This window comes from Oryctolagus cuniculus, chromosome 14, assembly GCF_051225735.1.
Source record: "Oryctolagus cuniculus isolate XC-2025 breed Fujian yellow rabbit chromosome 14, ASM5122573v1, whole genome shotgun sequence".
Classification (NCBI taxonomy): Eukaryota; Metazoa; Chordata; class Mammalia; order Lagomorpha; family Leporidae; genus Oryctolagus; species Oryctolagus cuniculus.
This window is the reverse complement of record NC_142880.1, coordinates 64,954,400-64,977,826: the sequence shown is the minus strand read 5'-3', so window position 1 is coordinate 64,977,826 and position 23,427 is coordinate 64,954,400. Positions and strand designations below refer to the sequence as shown.

At 42.3% G+C, this 23,427-nt stretch overlaps 1 protein-coding gene and 1 pseudogene across 1 annotated transcript in view; both read left to right on the top strand.

The window, feature by feature from the left end:
• The first annotated feature begins 9,842 nt into the window (after positions 1-9,842).
• The window catches only part of DAB2 (DAB adaptor protein 2), an 83,172-nt gene continuing 69,587 nt past the window's right edge, over positions 9,843-23,427 (top strand). The window contains exon 1 of the mRNA XM_070056666.2: positions 9,843-10,148. The gene's annotated coding sequence lies outside the window, so the exon portion shown is untranslated. The remainder of the gene's footprint in view (positions 10,149-23,427) is intronic.
• Positions 15,518-15,986, top strand: LOC138845183 (centromere protein W pseudogene; annotated as a pseudogene).

Genomic DNA, 23,427 nt, shown 5'->3' with positions numbered 1-23,427 from the left:
GTCCACCTTTTAACAAAAGGATACAGCTATTCTGGTTTTGGAAAAAAACCTAAAAATTAGTTAATAAACTATGAATTAAGTAATCCAGGCATGACTAAATGTTATTTATGGTCCTTATCCCTTGGAATATAAACATTTGGAGAACAAATCCATGCTGTATAAACTGATTTCCAAATCTCAACATTTGGCGTTCAATTAATTTTAACGATGTTTCTCTCCCCAACTCAGAAGACTTCCTTTTGGTTCAAAATAGCATGGAGTTAAAACCCAATTTCTCTTAAATGGTATTTTTATTCCATGGAGCCCTTTATTTGATAGGGCCCTTAGAGACCATTTTTAGTCTATGCCTTCAACATTGTAAGAGTACCTCCAACAAGAGGCTAGTTACTACTTAAAAACCTCTAAGAATGAAAAGGCCACAGCTCCCTGAATCAATGCTTTCCACAGCAGGGCTATGCTGATGCTTGGAAAGCAGACCCTGAACCAAATTTGGTCTCCCTGAAAGTTCTACCAATATGTCTTTGGTCAACTGCCTGAGCCCCATAGATATAAGTAAATGTATATACATGCATGTGTGTGTGTGTGTGTGTAAATACACACGTGCACACACACACACATAAACAAACATGATGGTACTTCAAACCATACATGGACAAATGGAATAAAGGCTAAATTTATTTTGGTGCAAAAAAATTGAAATCCCTATATACAAATATGTACTTTCCATGAACATCTTGAAGATCATTTATATATATATATATATTTATATTATTTATATATATTTTTATATATATTTAACTTTCCAATGGCTGAAACATTTGGGGACACCTTTCAGATTCTATATCTTACATGAGCGGCAGGAGAATCTGACTTATGATAGATGTAAGTACCAAAAATTCAAATTGATGGGGTAATAACTAAATAAGGGGAAAGTAGTGAAGCCAGCAGAAGCCAAAATGAAAGCACTATTTGATGCATTTGTTCTGCAAGAGTAGACAACTGTCTGAAAAAAGGCACAAGCGGCCACATTCTCATCAATATTATCAATATTGATTTTTTAATATACATTTGTCACCAGAAAATGCTCATCATGTAATTAATTAACATTCTTAGGGAGCCAGCTTGTGGCACAGCTGGTTCGGCTGCTACCTGCAACAATGGCATCCCCTATGGGAACTGGTTTTGAGTCCCAGCTGCTCCATTTCCAACCCAGCTCCCTGCTAAAGCTCCTGGAAAATCAGCAGAACATGCCTTGAGTGCTTGGGCCCCTGCCACCCATGTGGGAGACCCAGATGGATTTCCAGGCTCCTGGCCTCCATTTGGCCCAACCCCAGACATCACATCCTTTTGGAGTGAACCAGGGGATAGAAGACATTTTCTCTGTCTCTCTCTCTCTCTCTCTCCCTCTCTCTTTCTCCTTTTCCTTCTCCTTTCATAACTACACCTTTCAAATAAATAAATCAATCTTAACATTTTTCTATAAGAAAATATTCAATATAAATTTAAGCTCTACAATTTTTATTTGAAAATTCAAGCCTTCTTTCCAGAAAGTTCCAAAAGATATATTCTCCTGGGGAAAATGTTTTAGCAGGGAGAGATGTTTCATTTCTGTAAAGAAGAACTCAAAGCCTTGAAAATAACAGGGGAAATTTTGTGGGAATTTTGCCCAAAAAATCTTTCAGAAAACTTAAGTGCTCTGAGGAGCTTGAATAAGGACATGGATTCTGTATGTGAAAGGGTTCCATAAAATTGTGACAAATTGTTCCATTCACAGTTACTCTGCAAGATTTTACACACAGTATGAGAAGCATTCATTAATATGTGTCAGCCTGTCATTCCCTCACAAAACACTCCCTTCACCCAAACAAACAGGCTTGCACTGGGCTACAATGGCCATCTTTGTCTAAGAAACATTCAATTTGTAGATATGTGTTGCTTGCTTGCAGCACCAATTCACAAAAACTCTTTATACCTGGGCAAAAACAACAACAATGCCTCTTTGGAAATATGAGCATCTCTAGGTCTCTCAGAATTGTAGCTTTCAGTGTGCTCATGAGTCTCTTGGACTGTTAGCAGCTGTCAGAGAAACCAAGCCAAATGTATTGTAAGGATGAAGTTCCAATAGACAGACTGAGGGCAGCATCAAAGTACTTTGCCACCCAACTGTGTAGTGAGGGGGATCAGAAAAGAGAAGGTCCAAATTTCTCTTATTTCCTTCTTTCAGGTTGTAAAGGAGAATATTCCTTTATTATCTCTATGATTTGAATAAAATCTCCCATGATATTTAAGTCCTAGAAATAGTTCACAGAAAGGGCAAAAATAATTACTTGAAATTTAAAAATACGACTTTTATAACAATATCCATGACTGATGTGATAAAAATGAGTGATAGACAATCCGAGCGCACCTTAATGATGTGTTGCTCTGGACAAACCATACTCAGTCATGGACTTCTTCTGGTATACTTAAACGGGATTTTCTTACCAGGAAACACTTGAATCAGTTCCTGGAGATGAGCAGTTTATTGCTAAAGATCAGTTTACTCAACATTGGTAGGAGATATTATTACTTAGTCCTTTCTAGAATTCACATTTTAAAATGGTTTGTTGATTACTTCTCTGATTTTATGATGATTTTACAAAGTTTCCTCATGGCTGTTCATGTTAACGAAACCTAGAGAAAATCAAATACAGAGAAAATGAAGACTAGAAATTTTAATGAAAGAAAGATGAATGTGGGCTCATGAAAGTACTTCAAAAAGTTTGTGGCAAAAATATAATTTAAAAAAATTTGTTGCAAAAAGATTTTTTAAATCATATATAAGAGTTGCCTTCAAAAAGTTTGTTGAAAATGTACATTATGAAAATACTATACATGGATTTTAATCTTTTGTACCACCTTATAAATAATCGGTAAACTTGTAGCTCCATTTTCAGCGAACTCTATGAAGTCCCTGCAATAAGCAATCAGGCTATCAATTAAATTCCACTGTGGGTTGAGCCTTCTGTTTATCCATGTGTCCCATTTAGTGCAATGCAAGAGGTCACTGACAGAAATGCACTTACCTGGAAATATTTCCTATCAATTTGCTCATAAGTTGCCAAAACAATATTGTTTAGCATAATCAGGTCTCTAATCTTATGACAACCTGCTCTCCCTAATGTTCACTAGTGATTTCAAGAGTAAGGTTTTCTTCTCTTTGGATTGAACACTCTGCTATTCTTCTAAAAACTACTTTCTAAGTATTGTCCCTTGCTTGATTGTACCCAACCAGAGTTGGTTTAAGACTGGGTTTTGCAAAATCAGGGGTTTTGCCCAACAATGGTTCATTTGGGTTTGGGTTTTGGCGCCATGGCCTATAAGAACATCGAAAGGCTCCACTTTCCAAGTTTTCTTAACTGACTGGTGACGCATCCTGAAACAAGAGTCCATGTTTTTCTTTTCAATAATTTTTTCCTCTTTCTGGCAGGGTGGCCTGTGAGATCTAGCTAAAACATGTTATTTTAACACTACCAAACAATGAGTCGAACTAACCTTTGCCTTTACAACTAACTTTGCCATAAACTTTGGTAAATGTATTGCAGTGAGGAGCTTTATCAATCTGCAGCCTCTCTTATTAATTTGGAAAAGAAACCATGATATCCATGCACTGCTGCTATTTGTCTTCCATGGTGCTGTTCCCTCCTTTCCCTTCCAACCAAGAAACTCACTCCCCAAATATTCACAATGGCCAGGGCCAGAAGCTGGACACCCAATCCAGATCTCCCACAGAGACAATAGGGACCCAACTACTTGAACCATCACTACTGTCTACTGAAGCCCTCATTAGCAGGAAGCTGGGTCAGGAACCAAGGACTTCAACTCAGGTACTCTTATATGGGACAGAGGCCTCCTGACCAGCAGCTTAACTGCTTAGCCAGTGCTTGCCCTATTTCCCATTTTGATTTATAGTTTATCTACAGTCCTGCCTATCTCTTCCTTCACTTAATATCTTCATTCAAACAAAATGATGCCTACAGTGTATTAGGTCCCACATATGCTAGGGATACACACCAAGCAAGGGACAGTCTTTGTGCTGGAGGAAATTTTTTTTTAATTTGATAGATAGAGTTAGCAGTGAGAGAGACAGAGAGAAAGGTCTTCCTTCTGTTGGTTCACCCCCAAAATGGCCACTACGGCTGGAACTATGCCGATCCAAAGCCAGGAGCCAGGTGCTTCTTCCTGGTCTCCCATGCAGGTGCAGGGCCCAAGCACTTGGGCCATCCTCCACTGCCTTCCCGGGTCACAGCAGAAAGCTGGACTGGAAGAGGAGCAACCAGGACTAGAACCTGGTGCTCACATGGGATGTCAGCACTGCAGGCGGAGGATTAACCAAATGAGCCATGGCACCGGCCCCTAGAGGAAGTTTCATTTGGGGTGTGTTGAATATAATAATTGACTAGAAAATTACAATAGCATGACTATCCATGGATGAGGCAGAAGAGAACTCCATAGAAGCACAATGAACCATGACCTAGCTCAGTCCGCAGGGGTTGTGGAGAGCTGCCCAGAAGGCAGTGTCTAAATCAAGATCTCAAAGACTAGTGGGAAGGATTAACCACTCACAGGGACAAGGCAGATCACTCTTGTCCTTGAGTGATAAATACACGAGGTAAAGGAAATAGGAGGTAGCAGGAGAAATGTTAGCACTATTTTCTGGCAAATGCAAAGACATGCGCCCTACTGCAGAACAGGAGGACGTGAAGTCAACTTGCACTGGTTCATGAGTGGCCTTGTACACTGTGCAGAGGAATCCAAAATTGAGTCTGTGGACGCTGGTGGATCAGTTAAAAGTCTTCAGCATAAAGTGACAAGATCAATTCAGCCCTTAATTATAATTTGGTTTACCTTGGTTTTGTAAGAATCAAATTAATCACATATATTAAAAATTTGAATAGTAAGAAAAAGCTTATCATGAAAAACATTAATTTCCTGCTCAGGCCACTTCACTTTCCATCTCTGATCCTGATAGGAAACTGTCAATAATTCTTTCAGTTGTTTTTTCTTGGAGTCTTCTCCTTATTAATCTTTAAGCGATGCTGCTGATTCTTTTTGACCCAATAAAGTCCTGGAACTTCTTCTTTGAACATTTTAGTACTAATTAGGGCAGTGGAGCCAATAGTAACAAAAAATGCATTCAAAAAGAAAGCAAAAAACTGAAGAGAACTTGGAATTTTAGCAGTATGTTTTTCCTCCTGTTTACTACTATCACTATTATTGTAATTCCTAGTGATAGAATCGAGTCATGCTGCTGCTTTCTAATGCACGGTTTTAGGTATTATCCAGTGATTTAGGCTTTCTTCCTTTGTACCACCTTTACACCACCTTCACTTCTCCCCATTGATGCTCTTAGGATTGTGAAAGCACCGTCTCTGGCTAGATCACCATCTCCGGCTACATCACCATCTCCGGCCACATCAGTAGTGTTCTTTATTGTATGGAAATGCTCCATTGGATGCACCATCTTCTTTTTACTTCCTCCCTTGGCCAGTTATCTCACCAGGAATACTTTGTGGGAGTGAGCATCCCGCCTAGTAGATAACACAACTCATGTCTTACTTTAGAGTCCCTAGGTCCCATTTCTGGGTCCAGCTCCTGACACCAACTTCCTACCATTTAATAAAGACTCTGGGAGGTAGCAGTGCTGGCTCAAGGTATTGGGTTTTTGCCTCCCATGTGGGATCTCTGGCTCAGTCTCAGACACAGAGGCCATTTGGGGAGCGAACCAGCAGATGGGAGCTCTCTCCACCTGCATGTCTCTCCCTGTCTCTCTGCCTCTCAAATATATACCCCTATAATATGTATTTTTGTAAAATAAGTAAATGAATGACTATTTTGCTGCAATCCCCTCTCCATGTGTTTCCTGACTGTCCTCCTCAGAGACCCCTTCTTCCTTGTTCTCAATCATGTGAGAGCTGATCTCAAGACCTTACACAGGCCTCCATCCTGGGATTTCCCTTTGTCCCTCTCCTACACTGAAAACACTCCTTCTTGAATCCTGGGTACCTTTTTCTTTTTTCTTTTCTTTTCTCTTCTTTTTTTTCCTCCTGAAGTATATTTTCTAATACCTTCCTAAATTAACAGACATAAATTTTCTGAAAATTTCTTTATTCTAATCATTTCAATTAGTCTCCATGTGTCTGAGTTTGGCCAACTAGTTCCAATTTGGCTTGGTTACAAAACTCTAGGTTGCAATAATTTTCTTTCACAATATTGAGAGTATCTCCTCATTTTCTAACATCTGGTTTTAATGTTTGGGAGTGTGATTTCATTTCTAAATTTTATTCTTTGAGTGTTAATCTCTCTCTCTCTGGAAGTGTATCAGATCTTTCCCACGGTCACGGTTTTTGATGAATTTTAGTGCGAGTCTTTTTCATTCATTGTACTGAATACTCTGTTTCATCTTTTCCATCTAGAAGCCTATCCATCAATTTGGGTAAATTTTCTTGAGTACTCTATGATTTTCTCCCTCTACTTCTGTTCCTGAAACTCTCCTTAATAAGGCATTGGGTTTCCTAGACTGATCCTTTAAGATTTGTAACATTCAAATTTTCCATCTCCACTTCTAGGGGCATTCCTAGAATTTATAGTCCATCCCTACTTTCTGTTTTTTATGGGAGAAGTAGATCTATATTATTTGTAACTTCTAAGAAACCTATTTTTTGTCACAGCAATTTATCACTAGTGATGGGTTTATGTGCTTTTCAAATCTCCCCAGGAATATTAGTATTCATTATCCTTGCATCATCTCCAATTTCTTCTCATTCCTTGCTTTTACCTTGTCTACTCTGGCCCCTCTCTTCCATGGCAAGAATGTCCCTTTTCTGATGATCCAAAGTTGTTCCTTTATATTCAAGCATGACACTTGAGAAATTGATTGAAAGCTCAGTGCCCATGGCCAGGGTTAGCTGACTCCCTGTCCTGGAGATCCTGCAGGAACCTGGCCACTCCATCCAAAGCCCCCCAGTTACAGGTAGGTAGGAGTCTTCCTTCTGAGTGATTCAGTTTTTTTCTAGATAAATAGCCTTCTTTCCTTGTTACCAGCTTCCTTGTTACAGTGTTCTGTGCCTGGGATGGCAAGAGGAACCATGAGCATTGAACTCTTCTAACAGTATCTAATAAAAGCAGACTTGTATTGGTTTCCTCGAATTGAGCTGAGTCTCACCTTCACCCTGCACTACAATGAGTGTTTTTTTAATCCCCAGCTGCTCTCATTCAATTTCTTCAGTGAGTAGACTGAAGCTCTGGCCTCCTGTAATAGCAATGGGGAAAGAAGAGTGTGTTAGAGACATTGATGTTCTGTTCGCAGTGGGCTTTAGGGAGTTGGAAGGGCCTGGTTAACAGCGCTCCACTCCTTGGAGAGAGGGTAAGCTTTTATAACTTTGCCATTCACTCTCTGTTATAGCCACTTTCCTCACCTGTTTCATCCACTCAACCAGCTACTTCTGTGGCTCAGCAGAACAAACTGCCTGGCTACAGTTGGTACACTCCCTGCGTGGGCATGAGCTTGGATCCTCTGCACACTCACAACCCAGAGTCTGCACTTGCATCCACATTCCATCATTCAGTATTTATACAAAGAGACTCAAATAATTTGCCCACTGAAGCCTCTCCTGTGTTCTCTCTGTCCTTCTGCGTTTAGTCTTTTGCTTACTTACTAACACTTTTGGGGTTCAGAAGAGAGAGAAAGAAGGTAAACATGTGAGCTCAGTCTGTATTCTCGAACTGAGCACTATATATTTGCAATTTAGATTTGCAGTTTTAGCTCAAGTAATTCCTTAGGCTCATGAATGGGATAAAGATATTGTCTGAACCATAAATTAATACACATGATATGAACAGTATGAGAGACATAAAAACAGAACATTTGAAGTTGGAATTATCCTGAAAAAAAAAAAAACTGGACTATATGGCCATAATTCCTACCCAACGTCTATTGTCTGCTTTCCATTATTTTATATTTGTGACCTTAAATTTTCCAAAGTCATAAGCTGACATGGAATGCTAATGTCAGAAATGTAGAACCCATGAAACTCTCACTCCTGATTCCAGCTTCCTCATTTGGTCTCTCCAAAGTACTTCCATCAATACTTCAAGGGGTTTCTTTGTAAAATTTCCAATTCAATCAAAAGTTTTAGTCTACATAAAGGTGAAATTTTCACTCTTACCTCAGAAGGACATTTCTTTTTACTTTTTGCATATTTACCACTGCACAAAGTTTTCACTTGTGTTTGTCTCAGTTCTTTAAACCCAGTGCCCACTATTTCTTTCCTCAGTTATTGGTATTCTTCCTTTTCCCTGTAAATTTTCACAAGTGTTCTACCAATGGGGTAAGCGGAAAAGATTGTCAAACACCAAAAGTGTTTATATATATATATATATATATATATATACACCATATATCCTCCCCAAAGAAGAAACAGGTTTTATTTTAAATCTCTTGGTCAGCCACTGGGATGGATGGTAAGAACCTGAGGGCATGAAGAGGCCTCAGGTGAAAGTGAGAGGAGATATAAGCAGGTCACCACAAGGATGTGACATCAGGCAAATACAGGGAGAGGAGAGAAAACAGACTTTTAGATTACTTTATATAGGAAGAGAATAGGAATCTGAGAATAGGAAAAGAGTATGGCCAGGCAAGGAAGCAAAGAAGAAGATGTTTACAACCATATGTTGCTTAATGACAACAGTATGTTCTGATAAATGCACCCTTAGGGGATTTCGAGGTTGTTGGATTATCAGCAAGTGCACACACACACACAAATCTCAATGGTGGAGGCTGGTGTGCACGAAGGCTAGATGGTGCAGCCTGGAGCTCTTAGAGCCAAACTGAACAAGACAAGATTCAATCAAGTACAGGAGAGATGATGCAATCAAAAGCGATGTGTAGAGCACAAGATGTATGTGTATGAGGCCACTGCTGGGATAGCATTGCGCAAGTTTTATGCTAACCGTATTTCTCTTATAAGTAGAAGAAATACTCTCTAAAATAAGGATTAAAGTAGAATACATCCACAAACCAGAAAAACAGCCATTTACTAACAATAGGCGGTGTTATGTGTTGTGCGTAGTTCTGGGTGCTACACTTTCACATAGCTGGCAGTGCAGTAGATTGCTTTACACCAGCATCACCATAAGCACATGAGCTATGCATTGCACCAGGATGTACAGCAGCTCCCACGTCTCTGAACAAATAGAAAATGTTCAGTTCCATTGTAATTTTATGGGACCCCTGCCACAAAGCACATGACTGTGATTATAGGAATGTCTGATATTTAAACTAACATCAAAATAAATATATGCGTTTTGGTGCTAATGTTGTGGCTCAGCAGGTTAAGCTTCAGCTCACAAGGCCAATAATGCATATTGGAACACTGGTTCAAGTCCCACCACTTCTGATCCAGCTTCCTGCTAATCCTCCTGGGAAAGCAGCAAAATGTGGTCCAAGTACTTGGGTCCCTGCCATCAATGTGGGAGACCAGGATGGAGTTCCTGGCTCTTGGCTTCAGCCTGGTCCAGACTGTCTGTTGTGGTCTTTTGGGGAATAAAATAAATATATGCATTTTTAATACAAAATATACAATATAAATATAATAAATACATATGAATGTCTAGAGCAAGGTCAAAATAAATCCTGTTCATTTCCACACACACAAGACTGCTTCAGTCATAAAGGTCTTGGGTTCAGTGGGTTTCATGTGGGTGTGGAGTGAACTGATTAAGGAAGGATGTAGAGCTCGACACAGTACAAAACAGAGATGACAAAGGAGCAAACCATAAGCTGGAAAAAAAAATAATCAGCAGAAACGAAAGCCCCAAGCAAGCATTGCCCAGGAAAACTGTAAATCTTCTCTTCTTGAGAATCCTCAGAGGCAGGAAGGAACTCCGGGTTCCCACTCTGAGTTCCGAGTACATCGGCTGACATCTGGGTTAGTTTTATGCAATGTCTCTGAGCCTTCAAAAAATGCAAGCAAAACCTGTAGCTGGCTGAAGGAGGCGGAATTTTATGGCGTAGAGGCTTTTGAAGAGGACCCAACAGAAAAGGCGCTCAACCAAGTGAGGACGCAGTCTATGCCTCGGACAGCCCCCTTTGCTGAGTGTCTTCTGGGGTAAGTTGAACAGCCCTTGGGGACAGGGAAAAATATGGATAAAGCAGTGTAAGGCCTGGAGGGGAGGCTGGACAAGTTGCCCCCTGAGTTCTAGGAAATCCCAAGAGGCCTTGCTTCTAGGAGCACAGCCAACCCAGAACATTTCAGTTTTGCACAAATGTGACTGAAACAAAGCTGATTGAGAATAGAATGCCTCAAAGCTCTGGTCAACACCACATGGTGGTTCCCTATGCCAGTTCAAGCCAGTGACCAGGGAATGGAAGTCTTGCAAAATCTATTCCAGTATTTCCTGTTGGATCAACGCTGTCACTCTCTAAAATACCAGAAAGAGACGTGAACAGAATCCAACGTGGAGAAGCTTCGCACACCAGGACAGAGAGGCCAAGCTGGGAGAGTGGGGTCTGTCAGTAGGGCCTGACTTTTTTCTTTTCTGTGGAGACGGTCTCCTTGCTAAGTTATTGTTTGCACTTAAGATGCTTTTTCATATACAACCTCTAGGGACTTGCATTTCAATTCAAGATGCAGACTTTATTTTAGGAATAAATCAGTAAAAAGGGTCCATACTAACCTGTCATTTTCTTCTATTTTGAAGCTCTCCGTATGGGAGTTAACTTCTCCCAAAAAAAGCGCTTGGAAAAGAATTCCTGGTTAGGCCACGTGCTTTGTCAATGACGTCTGTGGTCAGATATAACATATATAGCCAGCTTTCTTCTTATTGCTTCCTTTTTCACGCATGTTTTTGCTATTTTGGCATCTTTATGGAAGTAATTAAATACTATTTAGTTTCAAGCTGGTGTAGAAACTATGGAGATGGAGAAAATAGGCTCTCACTGAAATCTAACATACACGCACACCCATGCAAACATCAACACAAACACATACGCGGTCAACATTTCTCAGAATAAGTCCAGATAGGTTTTGCTCGAAGGGAGGGAAATGAAAGTCAATATGATTTCTCTTTCATCTGAGCCTTGCTTTCTAATAGAGGCAGCATTCTTGGGAAGCCCAAGTTTCCAGCTTTTACACAGAGTTAAATATTGCAGGGACGTTGTTTCGAGTGTTTTTCAGAATGACTGAAATATTTTCACAGAGTGTCACCTTCCAAGCCATAATTAATGTTTAGAGCTTTAATAGCATGTTGTATTGCTTTAGTAACTTTTATAGGGATCATTTTTCCCCACCCTACCCTCCTCCCAAAATTATAAAGCTGAAAGTAAATCCTGGTATTTAGAACAAAAATTCCTGAAACACTTGATAGTATTTAATTAGTTCCCAAAAGTATTCCCAAGAAGCAGAATTTTTTTTTTTCATAGTAAGTCAGGATTTTAAAAATATTTATTTATTCATTTATTTAATTTGAAAGGCAGAAAGGAAAGAGATATGAGAGTGAGAGAAAGCGAGAGACAGAGACAGAGAGGTCCCCAATCCACTGGTTCACTCCCACAAATGCCCACAACAGCTGGGACTGGACCAGCCTGAAGGCAGGAACTCAATCCTGGTCTCCTATGTGGGAGGAAGGGATCCAAATCCTTGAGCCAGCACTGCTGCCTCCCAGGGTACACATTATTAGGAAGCTAGAATTGGGAGCAGAGTCAGAACTTGAACCTAGACACTCTAATATGGGATGCAGGCATCCCAATGGCATCTTAACATACATTATTATAATTATTATTTAGTAAAGTCATATTTAGAACACTCTCTTACCTACCCATTTTATTTAGTTGTTTCAAGACCTAAATGAATCTTCTAACATGCTTGCTAAACAGGTGATACTCTATTTTCAATGGTAGTTGCTTTAAGGGGAGGCATTTGTTCCACCTCTACAGACATACTGTATCACTGATGCAATGATGACATCTTACTCTACCTGGTCTTGCATTTGTGATTTTCAGTAGGATTAAGAAACATGAACTGTTCTAAGCAACCTGAAAATTAAGATCTGTAACCCAGTACATTATCAAAGCATGTCTAGCTTAAAATGATTTATGATTTATGTAATCAATTGGGAGCAAACATGTATTCCATAACAAAAATGTATAGTGATAGCTCTTTCAGATATGGAAGTATTTTATATAACATCTCTGTCATGGTTGATTTTACCACCTTTATAATGATATGCAGGACAGGTATTTTTTAAATGTAAAGAATGCCATTCTTCTAACATGTCATAAAATTAAACATTCAGCAAACTACACCCCAGTCTGGGTACACCCTCTCTCTTTTCTAATAAACTTTAGCCTCCCTCATTATGATTGTATTTTCTTATTAGCTTTTATGTTCTTTAGAGTAAGTATCTCCTATTGTACATATTTTAAGGAGATCCATTTAAAGGACCAGCACTGCGGCGTAGTGGCTAAAAAGCCTCTACCTGCAATACCAGCATCCCATACGGCCACCAGTTCAAGTCCCAGCTACTCCGCTCCTGATCCAGCTTCCTGCTAATGTGCCTGGAAAAGCAGTGGAGGATGGCCCAAGTGCTTGGACCCTTACACTCACATGGGAGACCTGAAAGAAGCTCCTGGCTCCTGGTTTTGGTCTGGCCCAGCCCTGGCTATTGCAGTCATTTAGGGAGTGAACCAGAGGCTAAAAGATCTCTCTCTCTTTCTCTCCCACTCTGTCTTTCCCTCTCTCTGTAACTCTACCTTTCAAATAAATAAAATATAAATCTTAAAAAAAAAAAAAGAACAACCATTTAAGTAAAAGACAAGTCTCTACTTCCTTAGTTAATATACTTCGTATTTCCAAGATTCCTTTTCAAAACTTTTTATTTATTTATTTTCAATTTATTTGAAATGCAGAGAGACACAGGGAAAGGAGAGAGAGAGAGACAGAGAGAAAGAGATCTTCCATCCACTGGTTCACTCCCCAAATGCCCACAACAGGCCAGGACAGGGCCAGGCTGAAGTCAGGAGCCCAAACCTGAATTCAGCCCTGCCTCCTGGGTTGCAGGAACTCCAACACTTGAGCCACCATCTGCTGCCTCCCAGTGTACACACTGCCAGGCAGCTGGGTGAGAAGTGGAGGAGCCAGGACTCAAACCAGGTACTGTGATCAGGGAAACCAGCACCCCAATGGGTGTCTTAACCCCTGTGTCAAACACTCACCTCCCCAAATCCTTGAATGTATGCCATGTTCTGACTTACGTGGAAATTCAGCCTGGAGACTCTAATAAAAACGAACAGTACGAATTCTCCAAAAACACTGTTTCAGCCCACAATGTTTTCCAATCTAAAGGGCAAGTTTTGCACTAGATTCCTATCAGGTTTTAACCTTTCTGTAAGCAGCATTCCTTACCATCCCTGTTCTGTTCCCTCACATTTTTTCCATGCTTGGGTGGAAGGCTGTGTCTCCACGAGTCTTGCTCAGAACTGCTGTGACCGGTGGGCCTTCCTCAGCTAAGAAAAACCAGATGGTCACTTGGACTCTAATCTTCCCCGTCACATCTCTTCTGGGTGATCCTGCTTCACATCGCACGAGGATGCTCACTCAGGGCTGCTTTGGGACTTTCCACCAATGGGAACAAAGGGTAGTTGTCCAGTCTTGCTGGCAGGCATACGTCAGAGGGATCCTACTTTTATGGCTCAAGAAATCAACTTTTTGGGCAGGGAAGACACTCTAAAGCAAAAGATGAAGACAAAGGGCTGAGTTGTATTGTGTGCTACATAGGGTACCAAATATTTTCCAGCCCCATTAAAATATTTTAGGCAAAAGACAAACAGAAAGCATTATGATTTTACATTTTCATCCTCAAAGATACTTAGATATTTTTAAAAATATATACATCTAGGGAAAAAAAACTAAATTGAAAGCAGCTGTGCCAATGGAGACATCATTGATAATTTTAAAACTCTAATATCTGTATCTTTCCTCTTTCTCCTTCATCAAATATTTAAGAGATTGTGTCACACAGAATAGTTGAAAAGTCCTTGGCCAGAGTAATAAAAGTTAAGAGAATTCCCGGCCTGCACCCCCTATCAGAGTGCCTGGGTTCACGTTCTGGCTGCGCTTCAGGTACCAGCTTCCTGTCCAGCATACCCTGGAAGGCAGAGGGGGATGACCCAAGTAGTTGCATTCCTGCTTCTCACAGGAGAGACCTGGATATTGATTTCCTGGCTCTCTGCTTTGGTCTGGCCCCGCTCCAGCTGTTGTAGATACTGGGGGAGAGTGAGCCAGGATAGGAAAGATTCTCTCTCTCTCTCTCTCTCTCTCTCTCTCTCTCTCTCTGTGTGTGTGTGTGTGTATATCTGCCTTTCAAATAAATAAAAAGTAAACAAAAATATTTTTAAAAATAATAAAACATGCAAATAACACACACTCAGCACCATCTTCATCAAGATGAAAGTTGCTTCCAAACTATCCCCTTTCTGGTTCTGCTCCCTGTTGAAGGTGCTACTCCCACAGGAAGATACAAGACTCTCAATTACACGCAGTGCCTGCATCAATGTAGAATTGCCTTTTGCGGCCCTGTCCTGAGATACCAAATCTACTCTGAAAGAAAACCTCCTCAGAGCTCTGTAGGTTGGTTTCCCAGCTCCCTGAAGCCAGGAGAAAGAAAAGCAGGCTCGGGACATCTCATTAGACGAGCACATGACAGCAATGCAGGCCTCTTTCTAGGGCTCTGAAGCCAAACAGACTTTGTACCTATTTGTTCTCCTGGCTCCCGCGGTGTGAAGCAGACAGGAAAGATGAGGGGTCATTTTGTAAATCATCTGACTGCAGCCCTGAATCAGTAACCCAAGAGGGGCAAGCACTCGGAGAGCTCGGGAGCATGGCGAGGGGCCCTGGCTGGGCCTTCTGATAAGGCCTGGTGTGCAGGGTCATTAATATGGCTCAGTGGGTCCTTGACCCCAGGAGGCACCTCTCTGGCACACACAGATGTTCGGCTTCACCTGTGGAGGGGAACTGGGAAAATAAAGCTAAACAGTGTCTCAGCCATGGGATGCTATATGATACCTGGAATCTGAATTCTGAGTTTCCAAATGCTGAACAAATATTGAGATTTTCTATTAAAAAAAAAAATAAATCTCAGTGTAGGAAATTGTCAGAGAGGGAACAGCACAGAAATCCCAGAGTGAAGCTGGAAGCTGTGACTGAAGTCCAGCACCGGAGTAACAGGCGCACGGAAGACGCGGAGTGAAGAGATAAAGGGATGAACTCCATGGTAGCACTGATCTTCGGTGATTCATGATGGAGACTTCCATACACTCACAAAAACAGACAGAATTGTATATGGAGCCTACATATACCCATCACTGCTTGCCTGAAGTTTTGTCTACTTCCTGTCAGTTTCAGGGGTAGGATGCGGTCATTGTGAAGACCTGGACATTTCTGACCAGGGTCTCAGGGACTTGAGGCATGAGAAAGGCCGGGTTGTTCTCACTGCCCCTGCGGATGTGAGCTTGTTTGTTTGGGGGAGGGGGGAGCAGACGCGGGGGCGAGGAGACCTTGGAAGCCAAGGTGGCTGCTCCCTGAGGGACAGGATGGCGCTGGCCAACACAATCTCCCAGAGGAAGCAAATAAAGCAGCAGGCTCCCCACAGCTTCCTAAGTCGCGTAAGCCTCGCCTTCCTTGGCTGGTGACTTGCTGGTTCATCTGAACTGCGTCTTGTTTACCCATGGATTAGCAGGAGAGCCCAGGACACATGCTGATGTGAAGGCATGTGCAGCCGTTAACAAGGATCCCGTCCTGGCTGCTGCAAAGGTCACTCTGCAGAAGAGCAGAGGTTAGAAGCCGCTTGTTGAACATTACCGTTAGTGGGGCATTGAGCCTTGATCCTAGAGTGGACTGAAATTATGTTTAAAGGAAGGAAGGCGATGGAGGGAGGGAGAGGGGAAGGAAAACATGATTATCTTAGAATTGCACCTAGGAAATACATGAACTCTGTTCTCTTTATACTAATAAATTTTTTAAAAAGTTGAAGAACTTTCTTTAAATACAGTCCCTTATTTTAAGTGGTAACAGGTCATAAAATCACTTTTTATGGATCATTTTATATTCTGAATTAATATTGGGACCGGCACTGTGGCATAGCAGGTAAAGCTGCTGCCTACAGTGCTAGCATCCCATATGGGTGCCAATTGGAGTCCTGGCTGCTCCACTTCCGATCCAGCTCTCTGCTTAGGCCTGGGAGAGCAGTAGAAGATGGCCCAAGTGCTTGGGCCCCTGCACCTGTACGGGAGACCCAAAAGAAGCTCCTGGCTGCTAGCTTTGAATTGGCCCAACTCCAGCCACTGAGGCCACTTGGGGAGTGAACCAGCAGAGAGACAATCTCTCTCTCTCTCTCGCTCTCCCTCTCTCCCCCTCGCTTGCTCTCTCGTTCTTTGCCTCTGCCGTTCTATAACTCTGCCTTTCAAATAATAATATTTTGAAGATCCTAGTTGCAAAGAGTGAGGGAGAGACACAAAGAGAGAGATCCTCCCTCTGGTGGTTCACTCCTTAGACAGCCACAATAGCCAGCACTGGACCAGGCCAAAGCCAGGAGCCAGGAGTTTCATCTGGATCTCCCACGTGGGTACAGGGGCGCAAACACTTGAGCCATCTTCTGCTACTTTCCCTGGTGCATTAGCAGGGAGCTGGACTGAACGCAGGGCAGTCTGGTCTCAAACCAGCGATCGTATGGGATGCCTGTATCACAGGTGGCACCTTTACCCTCTACACCACAACACCGGCCCCTGCGTTCTTATTCTGTATTGTTGCTGTTGCAGTATATTTTATATATCTAAAATGAAATGTTACAGAACAAAGCTTGAAGACATGTACTTCTTAGAATTAAGTTAATGGCCGGCACCGCGGCTCACTACGCTAATCCTCTGCCTGCGGCACCAGCACCCTGGGTTCTAGTCCTGGTTGGGGCACCGGTTCTGTCCCGGTTGCCCTTCCAGTCCAGCTCTCTGCTGTGGCCTGGGAGTGCAGTGGAGGATGGCCCAGGTACTTGGGCCCTGCACCTGCTTGGGAGACCAGGAGGAAGCTCCTGGCTCCTGGATTCAGATCCACACAGCGCGCCGGCTGTAGCAGCCACTGGAAGGGTGAACCAATGGAAAAAGGAAGACCTTTCTCTCTTATCTCTCTCTCTCTCTCTAACTCTGCCTGTCAAAAAGAAAAAAGAAAAAAAGAGTTAAGTTTATGTGTGTTTGGATTTAGCCTGAGTTAACTACAGAACTAATTCAATCTCTGAAGAAAAATGAAATTCAGTCAAATCTAGATGCACCTTGAATACTAATTTTAACTTTTAAATTCCTTCTCAAAGCAACACAATCTACTTTCAGTGTAATGCCAGTGGTCATGATACAATTTTTCAACTGGAAAATGTAAACATCAGCTAGGTATTTTCAAAACCCATCTCCTTCCCTAAACCAAAAAAGAGAAATTACAGAGAAAACTTTCAAGTCACGTGTATCTAACAGATGAATCTCTCCCTGAAAGATTTATTTAAAAGTTTATTGTGTATTATCTAATAAATATTAACTTTTTGTTTTGAATTAATTATAGATTATAACATGAGGTCGCAAGGACAGTCTAAAATTGTCCTGTGTATCGGTTTCCCCTAATGGTTGCATCCTACGTAATTATACTACAGTGTCAAACCCTGCAGAATTATAATACAAAATCAATAGGAAACACTATCACACACGGAATGATGCTTGTGCATTTCTATGCCATTTTACCACATGTGTAGAATCATGTTACTACTACTAAAATCAGTATGTACCACTATTTCTTTTTTAAAGATTCATTTATTTATTTGAAAAGCATAGTTACAGAGAGGCAGAGAGGAAAGAGAGAAAGAGAGAGAGAAAGAAAGAGAGAAAGAGAGAGTGTGTGTCTTTTATCTGCTGGTTCACTCCCCAGATGGCTGCAACAGCTGAGTGGAGCTGATCTGAAGCCAGGAGCCAGGAGCCTCTTCTGGGTCTCCCATACAGGTGCAGGGGTCCAAGAACTTGGGCCATCCTCCATTGCTTTCCCAGGCCATGGCAGAGAGCAGGGTCAGAAGCAGAGCAGCCGGGTCTTGAACTGGCACACATACAGGATGTGAGCACTGCAGGCAGCAGCTTTAGCCACTACACTACATTGGTGGCCCCATCACTATTTCTTTAAAAAAAAAATTTACTTATTTATTAGAAAGGTAGAGTCAGAGAGAGGGAGAGAGCAAAATCCTCTCTGCTGGTTCACCCCCAAAGGCCACAATGGCCAGGACTGAGCAAAGCCAAAGTCAGCAGCCTGGAACTTCATCTGATTCTCCCACATGGGTTGCATGGGTCTAAGCACTTGGGCCACCTTCTGCTGCTTTCCCAGGCATATTAGCAGGAAGCTGGATAGGAAGTGGAGCAGCTGAAACTCAAACCAGTACCTATGTGAGATGGCGACATCACAGGCATTGGCTTAAACCACTGAGCCACAATGCTGTCTCTTAGAACTATTTCATCCCCACAAAATTCTCCCTCATGCTATACCTTTATGGTTATGCCTCCCCCACCATGGCACCCACCCTGTCCACAACCCCTAACCCCTGGCAACCACATCATCTTTATTGTTTCACCACTCAAGTTAATGTTCTTGTGTTCCATTCAAATTGTTGTATTTATCAGTAGTTTGTTTCTTTGTATTAATGAGTAGTATTCTGTTATGAGGATATACCACAGTTTGTCTAACTATTCACTTAGCAAAGCACATTTGTGTATTTCTAATTTGGGGTTATTACAAATAAAATTGTTATGAATAGTTGTGGAGGGGCTGGTGCTGTGTTGTAGCAGGTAAGGCCTCCACCTACAGTGCCGGCATCCCTTGGGGCGCCCGTTTGAGATCCAGCTGCTCCACTTCCAATCTAGCTCTCTACTCTGGACTGGGAAAGCATTAGAACATGGCCCGGGTTCTTGGATCCCTGCACCCACGTGAAAGACCCAGAAGAAACTTTTGGCTCCTAGCTCTGGATTGGCTCAGCTCCGGCCATTTGGGGAGTGAACTAGTGGATGGAAGACCTCTCTCTCTCACTCTCTGCCTCTGCCTCTGCCTCTGCCTCTCTGTGACTCTACCTTTCAAATAAATAAATAAATCTTTTTAAAAAAAAGTTGTAGAAAGGAAAAGTCCAAGATATCATATAATTTCACCCATAATTCATGATACTTCTGTAACATATATATAATGAATTCACACCCTTGACAAAACAAAAAATAATTCCTTAATGTCTTCCAAAATTCTAATTTCTGTCTCAAAAAAATCTCTTCACAACTGATTTGTTGGAATCTGTATCCTCAAGGCTCACAAATTTGCATATCAGAACCTTTCCCACCACATCCCACTGCATTTTCTTAAGGCCGCTCAGTTGTTGGTGTTAGCAGGTCATCTGTGCTATAAAATATGCCAGGTTCTGAATTTGCTGACATCCCTGGTAGTGTCATTTGATTTGATTCTCAACTGTGTATTTTCTCTAAACTGGCAGGTGTATCTCGGGGGTTTCATCAGATGTGGCATACTTCAAGTTGACTTCATAGTTTGCTTCCTACTGCGTTCCACAGAAGTGATCTTTTAAAAAAGCACTGAATCAGGGCAGGTGTTTGACATAGCAGTTAGGGTGCTGCCTGGGATGCCCATATCCTGTATCAGAGTGATGAGGCTCGGGTCCTGGAGATGCCTCCAATTCCAGCCACCTGTTAATGTGCCCCTGGGAAGGTACTGACTGAGCACCCAGCTCCTGACTCTGACCTGGCCTATTGCCAGCTGTTGTAGAGACTTGGCCTCTGAACCAGTGGCTGGGAGATCTCTCGCTCTTGCTGTCACTCTCCCAAATAAAAATAAATATATAAATAAATATTTTTTAAAGTATCGAGTAACCAGAATCAATTTGGTCTCTCTCTATGCCAGTATGGAATATAACAGTATGGAATATAACTCTAGACCTACTAGAAATCAGGTCTTCAAATTAAACAATATGTACTCTTTGTGGTGGGGGGAGTTGTTGTTTTAATGGATCTATATTAGTACAATAACAGACCATGTGTTACTATTATCAAACCAAGGACAAGAGGGACAGCAATAGTTGGGCCAGTTCAGTTGATATTGCCTTTAACAGAGGAGGAATGCCACCCATTGTAGATAAACATTTCTGACCTAGAAGAGTAAGTGAGTAGAGAAGGTTAAGTTGTAATGTTTGAGGACTAGAGTGATTTGCTGACAGTCATGGGCAGTAAAACCTTAGGGATTCTCTGCTTTGTCAGTGATAGATGCAATGGAGAAAATGCAGGTCAGAGAAGAGGAATGAGCTACTAGGGCAGCAACTTAAATATGATGGTTGGATTAGCCTTCTAGGGCTGCCATACTAAATGACCAAACCCCAAGTGGTTTAAAACAAACTTCTTGTCTAGAGACAACAAGCTCAAAATCAAGATACAACCAAGGCCAAACTCCCTCCAAAGGGTCTAGGGAAGCATCTGTTCTATGATTCTCCCTTCATGCCTGGGGGCTTCCAACAATCCTAGGTGTTCTTTGGGTCATAGCTACCTCACTCCAATCTCTACCTCCATCATATCACCTTCTTCCCTGTGTGTCTATGTCCAAATTTTCTTTTTTCTTATAAAGACACTGGTGATAGAATTTAGGGCCTGTCCAAATCCATTATGGCCTCATCTTAACTTGATTCCATCTGCAAGCATCCCATTTCCAAATAAAGCCACCTTCACTGGTCTGGGTAGAAAATTTGGAGGCCATCACTTGACCCAGTACAATGATCAAAAAGATACTCTCCTTGAGAAGGTGACATTTAAGCAAATATCTACTTATCTAAAGTAGCTAAGGGACCTAGCCTGTCATGAGTCTGAAGGAAGGCAGTCCAGACAAAGATCAAGTGTAAGGGTCAGAGATATGAATGGTCAGGTGCTCAAAAAACTGCAAGAAGGCCATGTGTCTGGAGGGAGGCAAGTGATGAGATCAGTATGAGCAGATGTTAAAGAGTTCGGGTTGGGGCCAGCATTGTGGCACAGCAGTATCCCATATGGGTGTCAGTTCCATTCCAGCTGCTCCACTTCTGGTCAACCTCCCTGTTAATGTGCCTAGGAAAGCAGCAGAGGATGGCCCAAGTGCTTGGGCCCCTGTCATCCATGTAGGAGGCCAGGATGAAGCTCCTGGCTCCTGACTTTGGCCTGGCCCAGCCCTAGTCATTGAGACCACTTGGGGAGTGAACCAGTAGATGGAGGATCTCTCTCTCTCTCTCTCTCCCTCCCCCTCCCATTCTCCCCACCCCCTTTCTCTCTCCCTTTCTCCCCTTCTTTCTCTCTCCCTCTATCTATATCTCTTTCAAATAAATAAATAATTTTTTTTGGTAAAAGAGCATTTATTTTATTTGAAAGGCAGAGTTACATAAAGGCAGAGGCAGAGAGAGAGAGAGAGAGAGAGAGAGAAGTCTTCCCTCCACTGGTTCACTCCCCAAATGGCCACAACGGCCAGAACTGAGTCAATCCAAAGCCAGGAGCCAGGAGCTTCTTCCAGGTCTCCCACGTGGGTGACAGAGGCCTAAACACTTGGGCCATCTTCTACTGCTTTCCCAGGCCATAGCAGAGAGTGGGATCAGAAATGGAGCAGTTGGGACTTGAACCAGCACCCATATGGGATGCCAGCACTGCAGGCAGCGTCTTTACCCACTATGCCACAGTGCTGGCCCCAATAAATACATCTTTAAAAACAGAGAAGTTAGAGTAGGGGCTGAAGAGCTTATCAGTACGGCCTTGGAGGCCATTGGTAAGGACTTAGACTCTAATGGAGATGGGTATTGGGAAGAGTTCTGAACACAAGTGTGATGTTATTAGGAATATTCATGAGGCTCACTGTCCATGCTGTCGACTGTCGACCGTGGGAAGGGCAAGAGCACAAGCCAGCACAGGCTATTTCAGTAACCATGTGAGAGACAGTAATTCGCTCATGTCACATGATAGCTTGAAATAAACCGCAGTGGAAGATTTTTGCCACAAAGAAATCAGCATACACAGCAAATGAGGATTTTTTTTTTTAATTCAGAAATCTAGTTGACCAGACTGCCTGTAACTCAACTGAATCACAATAAAATATAAAGGTACTAGAAGAGGTGGAGAGACAAGGGGCATGGGGAGAGACAGGAAGAGGAGACAAAGATTATTAGCAACATGCTGGGCGTGGCCGATGTGGAATGTCAGTTTCTAAACTGCAGGATATTTGCTTGAAGCCATAACAACACAACTTGTCTCCTTGTCAGATAAAGACATCTCAAAGGTCGGCTTAAACCTTTTCTGGATGCTCAGGAAAGAACTGCAGTCCAAGTAAGAAAGAGCTTACAGTCCAAGTAAGCATTTTCAGCAGTGGCTTGGAGAATTCTAGACTCACTTTACCCCCTCCCAAACCCACCTCTACCACAGCTTCCCAGGTGGTTTCTTCAGCAGAGACAAGTTTGGGGAGCTCAACTCTTCCCCCAGAAGACTGAGGGACAGCAAGGCAGCAGAGACTCAGCCCGTGGTTCTTGGGAGTGGTGAGGTCTCATTCCCTGGGCTGGCCTGGAATAACATCCTTCCACCAAGAGAAGCTCGGCGGAGAACTGTCTGAAGCTCCACCGTATCAGTATGATTTCCTTGTTGTTAGGAGAAGTCAGAGTGGCTCCCTGGAGGTGGTGTTATGTCTGCAAGCTAGGTAGACAGTGGTTAAAGGTCAAGGGTTATTTTGGATTACCCCCACAACTAGTGTCTTCTACCAGTATTTCTTCCCAATAGAAGCTTATCTCTTGAACTACCACAAACACACATGCACAACATATCTGCTACCACCTCCACTTCCGCCAAAATTCTCTTAAACCCTTTCTCGGGTAAACACTTCTCTCTCAGTGGCCATGCTCAGCTGTAACATGTAACTGTTTTTTCTTCTCTCCCACAACAACCATTGGTCCAATCAGGGCCAGAACCAGGCACACAGACAGAACATGTTTTCCTTACAGTCCAAGTCCAGATGCCAGCCATGGCTGCACAAGGGTGCTGGGGTCACCTTCGAAGCCAGACAAATGGATCCAAACAAAACCACTGATGCAGGGAGAAGGGAAGAACAACAGGAGCTGAAATTCAAGCCAAAGTAGAAAGAGGAGGACAGGGAGCCTGGAAAGCCGAGGGCTCAGGGAAGCAGTAGGAACAAGCGAATGTAAGCAGCAGGCAGCCAAGTGGGGTGGGGAGTCCATGCCTTTCTACTTGTAAAATTATTCTCTAAAAATTTATTTATTTATTTGAAAATTATTCTCTAAAAATTTATTTATTTATTTATTTGAAAGAGATACAGA